General features: G+C 58.7%; 1 long non-coding RNA gene across 2 annotated transcripts; it reads left to right on the top strand.

The window, feature by feature from the left end:
- The first annotated feature begins 1,096 nt into the window (after positions 1 to 1,096).
- On the top strand, positions 1,097 to 8,366 carry LOC115515391. Of its 2 annotated transcripts, none has more exons than XR_004343732.1 (2): positions 1,097 to 1,389; positions 7,111 to 8,366. It is a non-coding gene; the product is annotated as an uncharacterized LOC115515391 (long non-coding RNA). The 2 variants fall into 2 exon arrangements; XR_004343731.1 differs by lacking the exon at positions 1,097 to 1,389 and adding an exon at positions 4,421 to 6,553.
- The last annotated feature ends 527 nt before the right edge of the window (positions 8,367 to 8,893 follow it).

The raw sequence follows: 8,893 nt of genomic DNA, 5'->3' as shown, positions 1-8,893 counted from the left end.
CAGAGGAGGACAATGCCTGGTTTTCAGGGTGGTTCAGCGTTTGGTACACAGTAGCAGGTGCCCGATGAATGTCAGTCCCCCGGCTCCATACTTGTAAGGCAGTGGTGGTGACAGTGTGCAGAGGGGGACAGACATTCACATGGAAAAGTATGAAATGACCACTGTGACAGAGGAAACAAGGAGAGCTTTGGAGAATAATGAGAATCTGTCCTGGGGCTGATGAGTCAGGGAGGGCCCACTTCCCCAAGGGATGTGCTGACTGGGCTGAGAAGTTAACCAGGCAAACTCAGGAGGAGGGAAGACCAGCTAAGCTGAGGGAACAGCGTGTGCAAAGATCCTGTGGCAGGACAGTACTTGGCAGTCCACGGGGGCAGAGGAAGGACCAGGGTGGCTGAATGGCAGAGTCAGGGGCACAGAGAAGGAAGGGAGATGAGGGGAGACTGTGTGTCTGTCCCCGATGCCCCTGTGCTACATGGTGGAGGCCAACGCTCGATGCCCCTGCCTCTGTGAGTTCACACCTACTGAAACAGGGTGGTGACTGTCAAAGTTCCCTTCCAGTATTCTTTGATGTGTCAAATGTGTCCTTGCGTCTGTGGCCGTGCCCTGTAAGAAATAAATATGGCTGGGGCGCCCGGGGAGCTCAGTCGGTTAAGCGTCCAACCTCAGCTCAGGTCATGATCTCACAGTTCTTGGGTTCAAGCCCCGCGTCAGGCTCTGCGCTGACGGCTCGGAGCCTGGAGCCTGCTTCCAATTCTGTGTCTCCCTGTCTCTGCCCCTCCCCTGCTCACGCTGTCTCTCTCTCAAACATAAATAAACATTAAAAAAAGAAAGAGAAAAAAGGAATGAAGCTGGCATCCAAGTCATCCCGTTGGAATTTCTAAAACCACTGAGCTGACACACGCAGCCCATCTGCAGGGAGCTGAGGGTCCCCGGGAGGTCCAGGGATGGTGACGTGAGAATGAATGAGTCCAGCCCGAGCAGAAGTGCCCCTGTTCTGCAAATGATCTGCTCTCTCCAGACTGACCACTGGCCTCTTGCACGAGGAGTGGAATGTCCATAAAAGTCACGCCCGTTTCCTTCCGATTGCACAAAGGGTTTGCGTCAGGCGACCCAGTTCTCTGCTGCCTTCACTCCTTCCGGATGAGAGCGTACGACAGGCCGGGCTGGGCCAGCGAGCAGGGTGTTGATGCCCGCGGCCGTTCTGACGGGGCCTCGCCCACGGGAGTGGCCCAATCCAGGAACTGGAAACCCTTGACTGGGGAAGAGGAAGCCACATGCCCAGTCGTGGGTCCATCTTCGGACGGTGATGCACTTTCCTGGCACATCTCATGGCCAGTGGCCCGATGGTGGTGACTGTGGTGGGAGCAGCAGCATAGCAGGAAGTAGCACGTAAGTACTGGGTGGCTGTTCCAACAGGAATGACCCTTAGTGTACCAAGTCTTCATTAATCTACGGCCGAACTAAATTTCACTGAGGAGCCTCCTTCTAGCAGGCGATGGAAGCATAATCTCGGTCAGTTTGGGATCTCCCGTCCCTGTGTTGTCCGACCGCACCGAAGCAGAGGAAGCGCCTGGAGAGCCACGGGGCTGGGGTGCAACACGCAGTCTGGCCCTCAGGGCGGTCAGGGTCCGCGTGGGCATCATCTCCATGGCAGCCTGGCCTTGGCAACACGGCGGGAAGCAGGGTGGGGAGGAGAGCGGGTCCTGAAGCCAGGCTGCCTGGGTTCGGCTCCCAGCGTCCCCTTCCTGGCCCTGGGACCTTGAGCGAGTAAGTTAGCCTCCTACAGGCTCAGTTTCCTCGTCTGTAAGACGGTTCACAGTCGCGTCTGCCCGACCGGGCTGCTGCGAGGGCTCGACGAGCCGGTGCGCGTGCAGTGCTTGGGGACAAACGCTGCATGTGACCCACACTCACTCCTCTGTGTGCCCGGGTTTGATGGGGTCACCCCCACCTGCACCCTTTCCCGGTGGCCTGGCCTTTCGGTTCCCAGACGCCAGGTCCTGTTCAGGTCACCTGTAGGCACGTGGGACAGTGGGGCGGTGGCCGCAGAGTGTGGGGAAGGCTCTCCCGGACCCCAGTCGGGACACACCCAGTCCACGCTGGGCACTTGACCTGGAAGGGGCAGAGCACGGGCTCCCGTCCGTGGGCCCCCAGCGCCCGGTTTTCATTTCCCTCTGCCTCCCACCCACCCCGCGGCTGTGATGCCTTTTCTCCTCCGGGGAGCTGAGACCACCCCTCAGTCACCCCCCGGGGTCTCGCCCTCTTTGTCCCCAGGGCTCTGGTGCGTCATCTCTCCCCCGGAGCAGCACAGGACACATCCTCTCCGCGGTGGAACGGGGGACACGGGGACCCAGTTAAGACGTCTGATGTTCTCCCCGCGCACTGTGGCGCCACCTTGCTGAGGATTCGACCCCGGGGTGGGGGCCTGGTCACGGGAACAGAGGTATGAGGGCTGTAGCCCCCGCCCCGCCCCGCCCACCCCAGAGACACCGGCAGAGCCCTCTGGGTCAGAGGCAGGGGCACCTGAGAACCCCCACGGCGTGTCAGGAAGCGTGCTCTCAGGCTTAGCCAGCTGGTCCAGCCAAGCACTGCCCGCAGGTGCACCCGGCACCCTAGGCCCTCGGCCAGATGCCGATGGCGGCATTGAATGTGCTTCCTGCTAAGCAGCCTAATCAAGCTGTTTCTGGTCGCACAATGGGACTCAACCCTGGCCAACCCTGGCGGAAAGGCCAGCTTCGTATATCCTTCTGGAGCCAGTTTCCATGGAGACCCCCTGCTCTTCCTTTCCATTCCAGCCATGTGGTTCTCCTCACTGGGCCTTGAACAAACCATGCTCGCAAGCACCCCGGGGCCTTTGCACTCCCTAGTCCTTCTGTGCAGACAGCCCTTCCCTCAGGTACCTGCATGGCTCCAGGTCTACCTCCTTCAGGTCTTGGCTCACTTGTCATCTTAGCGGTGAGGCCTTCCCCGATCTCCTGTTTTAAACTGTCTCCTCTCCCTTCCTTAGGGTGAGGGTTAAGGTCCCCCTGCACAAGAGCAGGGACTTTGTCTTGTTCACTGCTCTACAAATGAAGGACCTCGCAGGGGCTTTCTGCCTTCTTTGCGTTGTAAACCCGAAGCAAGAAAGCCCAGAGAACTTAAGCGACTTGCCCAAGACCACACAGCTGTTAAGAAAAGGGGAATCTGTCCTGGTTAATTCGTATCGAACTTGTTCCTTGATCACATCCTGTTCCCTCGCATTGTCACTACCTATCCTTTCCTCCTTTTGATCTCCAGCTGCAGAAACCTCCACCCTTCCAGGCACCCTGGGGCTTCTGGGGAGGACCCTTGGTACCCTCACCGGGAGGGACGAGCCCCTGCTTGGTGCCCTGTACCTTGGGGGGGGCACTTAGCAAAGACCCTCACAGTTGTGTGCTGGGCCTTGTGTGGCCCCAGGGCGGAGGCTGTGTTTCCCATCCGTGAACACCAGCCTGCAGGAGGGAGTGGGAGCACGACAGCCCCCCTCAGCCTCAGCCCTCCCACGTGCCCCCCCCCCCCCCGTACCCATTTCTACCCAGAACTTGAGGGCAGGAGGAGGGGCTCAGAGCCAGGACAGAGGGAACAGAGGGAAGGAACAGAGGATGACATTTGCCAACCTCTCTAGGTTGTCTTTCTTTATGGGCGGGATTCTTTGAACCCCCCGCAGACCTGCTTCTGCGTTTGCAGGAGCTGTTTGGTGCTTCTTTCTAGAAGGGATGGTGGGATGCTGTCTACACCCATTTCAAGTTCATTTCTGGTCCTGCGAGCAAGCTGTTAACTAGTCCTCCCCGGATGGATCCCCTCTTCTGCCCCGCAGTCCCCACCCGCAATGGGAGGGTCGGGCCCAAGTCAGACTCTCCACCCTGTAGCCGGGAGGCTGGCAGGTGCACCAGAGGGCAGACCCCAGCGGGGCAGGATGGGGAGAGGCCTCAGGCCTCCCAGCCCCAGAACAATTCAAGCCCCCGCTGACAGCCCAGATAGGGGAAGCAAACCCGCTGGGCCCTCCAGCTTGGATTTCACATAATGAGCCTTTGGAATCCGGGAAGTGATTAAAAGCCCACTGGGGAGGGGCCACCTACCGGTTCTGGAAGGTGTGGGGCTCACCAGGAAGCTGCACTTAGAGAGAGAAAGAGGAAAAGCACAGATTCCGAAATAGCCCAGTTCAGAAGTGTAGGGCCAGGGAGTTGTGTGACGGAGACAGGGCAGGAAGAGTGGCCCTGGGGTGAGACGGGTCAGGCCGGGGAGTCGTGTGATGGAGACCGGGCGGGGACGGTGGCCCTGGGGTGAGACCTGTTGGGCCCTTGTGGGGGCAGGCGGGGAGGGGGGCGGGGAGGGCAGGGACTCAGGGGCCTCCGCAGGCCGCAGCAGCCCCGCTGTGCTTACTGAGTCAATCAGGTGCCTGCTCTAAAACCAGAGGGCTGTAGAGAACCTGAGCGTCACAGTCAAGCTGTCTCCTACTGGTGCGACCACCAGGGCAGAGAGAGGGAGAGTGGGCTGCCTGGTGTCACACAGGCTGGGGGGGGACTCGGCCAGGCCTAGGTCTCAGGCCCCCTGCCACCCCCTCAGATTAGAGTGACGAGAGAACTAAGCCAGCCTGGAACCCCACGCGCTCACTCCCCATCTCAAGAGCTGAGCCATTTGAAGCCTCTTGCTGGGTGCTGGGTCAGGTGGGGGTAACCGGTAAGAGCCCTAAGTGCGGTCACTGTCCTGGGGCCATTACCTCTCACCCCCTAGACTAGTCCTAGGAACCGTGTTCTTTATTTTGCAGGTGAGGCAACTGTGGCTCAGAGAGGTTAAGTCACTTGCCCAAAGTAACAAAGCTAGAAAGCAGTGGAGCTGTGATCTGTACCCAGGCCAGCCGGACACCAAGCCTCAGCCCTCCCAGCGTGCTGGGCTCGGGGAAGGTGATGTGGGACAGTTGAGGCAGGAGTTGTCGTACAAGGTTAGGAGGAACTTTGGGAACTCTAGCAAGGAAGGGAGAATATTGCGTCTTTGAGGCAAAGCTTCCTCTTAGTCACAGAGGTATGGCCACCAGGCCCTCAGGCGGTCCCTTCATCTTGCTGGGCAGGGCCCTGAAAAGCCTGCTCCTTTCTGCTCAAACTGTACAAACAGAGTCTCGGGGCAGGAAGACCCAGTTTGTAAAACAGAAAGCTTCTCAGAGATGGGGCTCCAGAGGAAGGTCCGAGGGATTGCCCCTGGGTTTGTCAGGGGGAGGCGAAGGAGTTCGGGGCAGCTGGCGACAAGATGCCAGCCTGGGGCGTCCAGGGGGCCCTGGCCAGCGTGAGGCTCAAGGAACGGGTGGGCTGGGGCCGGAGTCCAGCGGGGCCTTGGGCCGGGGCCAGAAGCCGATCGTGCTAAACAAAGCATTACACAACCGGCTCAGTAACTGCTTCAGTCGAGTGGGTCAAACTAATTCCTTCCAGCTCGGGAGCTCTACTTGGGGGCGGCGGGAGCGGGCAGGCCCCTGAGTTCCGGGACCCTGTGTCCATGTGGGTTTAATTAGTTCCATGGTCACTGCCCCCCTCGGGTACAGCCTTGCATGCCAGGCCCCCGGCAGCGGCCTGGTGCCCTTAGAGGAACCAGGAAAAGAGGAGGGTCCCTCAGGGCAGTGGGCCAGCGTGCAGGCAGGACTGGACTGCTCGCCCAGGGCAGCCACGGCCGGGAGTCTGGGGCCGGCAGAGCGGTGACACAGATCCGAAGACTCGAGCGGGAGCTGTGTGGTGGGCCCGGGTCAGGACCAGGAGAGGCTGCGCGTGGGAAAAGGAGGCCAGCAACTTTCAGGGAGTGAGGCAAGTCAAGCCAGAGTGTAAGGGACACAAGGGTGTGTTTGGCCAAATTTGGGGCTCTGCCAGCATCACAGACGACGGAACAGAGGCTCCCGGCAGGACTGAACTGTGGCGGGCAGTCGGGACTGGAGGCCTCTGGGAAAAGTCACAGAGCTCGGAGAATCCCAGTACCGGCTCCGCAGCATTAGTAAAAATGCAGATTCCCTGGCCCCACCTGAGGCCTACAGAATGAGAAATTCTGAGGGTGGGACCCAGCGATCCGTGTTTCACACAGACCAGCAGGTGACGCTGACGTGCGATAACGTTGGAGAACCGACGGACGATTCACAGTGTGGGCCACAGACCAGCAACGTCAGACCGCCCGAGAGCTTGTTGGAAATGCAGGATCCCAGGCCTGGCCCCAGACCTACTGAATCAGACCCTGCAGTTTGACAAGACCTCAGGGCGTTTGCATGTGCCTTCTGGCCGGACAAGGCCCGCCCCTGAGCTCCGGCCCTGGGCTTCCTTGGTCTGAGCGTGACTGGGTCTGAGAGACAGGAACACGAGGATGAACGAGAAGGAGACCATGCCTCTCCAGACGCAGGCGAGAGCTGTCCTCGGATCTTCATGAATCCAGTTCACTCCCAGAAAGGGTCACCAAAAAAAACCCTACCACCACCACCACCACCACCACCACCACCAACCGAAAACCCTGATGGCTTCTGAGCCTGCAAAGATGCCCAATGCAGACGCTGTGCAGAAAGCAGGTCGCAGTAAGACAAACAGCCCAACAGCTGCTACCCCCCTTCCACGGGGGCCGGCTGGGCCGGCTGGGGGAGGCTGCTCTCAGCCCTCTCGGCAGGGGCGATTTAAGGGGACGCTGGGCAGGCCGGAGTGCCCCCTGCGGAGACGCTCATGAGGAGACAAAGCTGCAGACGGGCGGCCGGACCGGTCGTCAGGTGTGCCCAGGGTCACCCAGGGTCCCATTCTTTCTGGGGGAAACCGCAGAGCAGTGGAGATGAATTATAGGAGAGGTGTCCCGGCAGATAGGAACGTCTCACCCTCACGACACCAGAGGGAATCTCTTTCGTCCCCATCCCCCTCCGAGCTGGGGATTCTACCAGACTGGCCTTTCCACCCCCTTTAACAGGGGCTGTGGATTGGTATTTGTCTGTGAGGGTCGATATGTGCCGGGCTCCGGGCTGAGTACCCCGTATGTGCGTTTTCATTGAATTCGTCCCACAATTCCCTTAGGTAGGTACCGCCGTTTTAGGTTTCCACTAATATTTTGGTATTTACTGAACACTGATAGATATTTACTATTCTACAGGTGGAAAAAGTAAGACTAGAAGCGGGTGGCTCTCCAAAGTCAGCTGAGGGGAAGGAAGAGGCCGCCATCGACGCCAGGCTCTCCGGCCGGCGTTACACCTTTGCTACTCAGAGAACGGGACCAGCCGCCTCAGCATCATTTGAGAGCTTGCTGTGCAGAAATCTCTGGCTTCACCCAGATTTACAAACTCAGACCCTGCATCTTAACAAGGCCTGCAGGATTGGTACGCACACCACGGGCTGCGGGTTCCCCCTCACGTGAGGAACACAGCTGATTTGACTCGGAGGCCCTTCTTGGGTCCTTTCCGGGAAGCAGGGTGTGAGGACCCCGGTGGCAGTCACCAGCTTCTACCGCGACACAAGAGAGCGAGAGAGAGAGAGTGAGGAGAGAGAGATGAGAGAGAGAGATGAGAGAGAGATGAGAGAGAGAGGAAGGGAAGTGTGTGCCCTCGCGATGGCCGTCTTCACGGACGGGTTGGCCCTGTCTTCCCAAGGTGAAGTACCATCCGCGCTTTCTCTGCAGACTCCGGAGAACGGTCCCGCAGGCGCCCCTGGACTACAGTGGCAAGAAGGTACTTCTGAGTTTCTGTCTCCCTGGGGCCCAGCAACCTCTCGTGGGTGACGGTAATCCTGCCCACTTCCTCGTGGGCGTGCGTTTAGGACCATCAGGGTGGGAAGCAGTTTGCCGGCTCAGAGCGCGACAGCGTAGGATGCGATCCTCGCGTCACCTAGGCCAGGTGCCTGATGGCCTCCGCCCTGCGAGGTCACCTCATGTCGCCCCTCGCTGGGAGGCCCCATCGGGGTCCCCCCTGCCACCGCCATGTTTTCTGCTCCCTCTACTCCCACACTAACCTGAGGGCCTCATGGGCCTGCCGTCCTGCCTTGCGATACAAGTACCCGCATACGGTTCTGCCCTTTCTAATAGGACACGGTACTTCCCAGGCCTTATGTCCCTCGTGGGCACTGAATCACAGCCTGGTTCTAAAGGGACCTGAGAGGGCAGGGTTACCTGTGTTTAAGTGTTCAGGGTCACCAGGGCTTAGGCCCAACTCCACGATTTATTAGCTACGTGGTTCTGCGTGAGCCGCTTAACTGTGACTCTGTTTCCCCGTTTGCAAAGCGGGGATAACAGTAGTCCCTAACTGACAGGATCCCTGGGAATAGTAAATAAAAACATGTTAAATATTTTGTACCAGCATCTACATTAGCTGATATACATTAACTGTTATTAAACCGTATTTCAAACCTGCTAAGATACATCAATTGTGAGACGTATCCTTGATTTCAGAGATGTCAAAATGTTATTCATTCCACAGAAAAAGGGTTCCAAAGCCAAAGATGTTTGGGAAATACCGAGTGTCTTTCCTGCAAGGTGGCTCAGAACCCTTAAATGCTACCTTTGATGGGGCCTCCAGGGCCATATGGGTGTTCATATTCAGGGTCTCCCGGGCGTGGGCAACGGAGCCCTTTTGTCGTGGAGCACGCCGAGCATCTGTGGACACGGTTTAGGAAGGCCAGTCAAGTCCAAAGCTCTAATTCACAGATGGCGAGACTGAGGCCCAGAGCCAGGAGGAGACTTCCTGAAGTTATCCAGCTGGTTAAGTGGTGGAGACTAGGCCACTGAACAGCCAGACTGGAGCCTCCCCCACTGAGCCACACTGCCCCCCACCTAACCTGCCGCCTACAGCACTTGATAGTTTGCAAGGTCCTGCCCCAACACCAACCTCAGGAGGCATCTGGCCCCCAGCCAGATCCTGGGCCAGGAGTGGAACCGGGCCCAACCT

This window comes from Lynx canadensis, chromosome B3 (genome assembly GCF_007474595.2).
Source record: "Lynx canadensis isolate LIC74 chromosome B3, mLynCan4.pri.v2, whole genome shotgun sequence".
Lineage (NCBI taxonomy): Eukaryota > Metazoa > Chordata > Mammalia > Carnivora > Felidae > Lynx > Lynx canadensis.
Note: the sequence above shows the minus strand (reverse complement) of the source record. Positions and strands in the feature narration are given on the sequence as shown.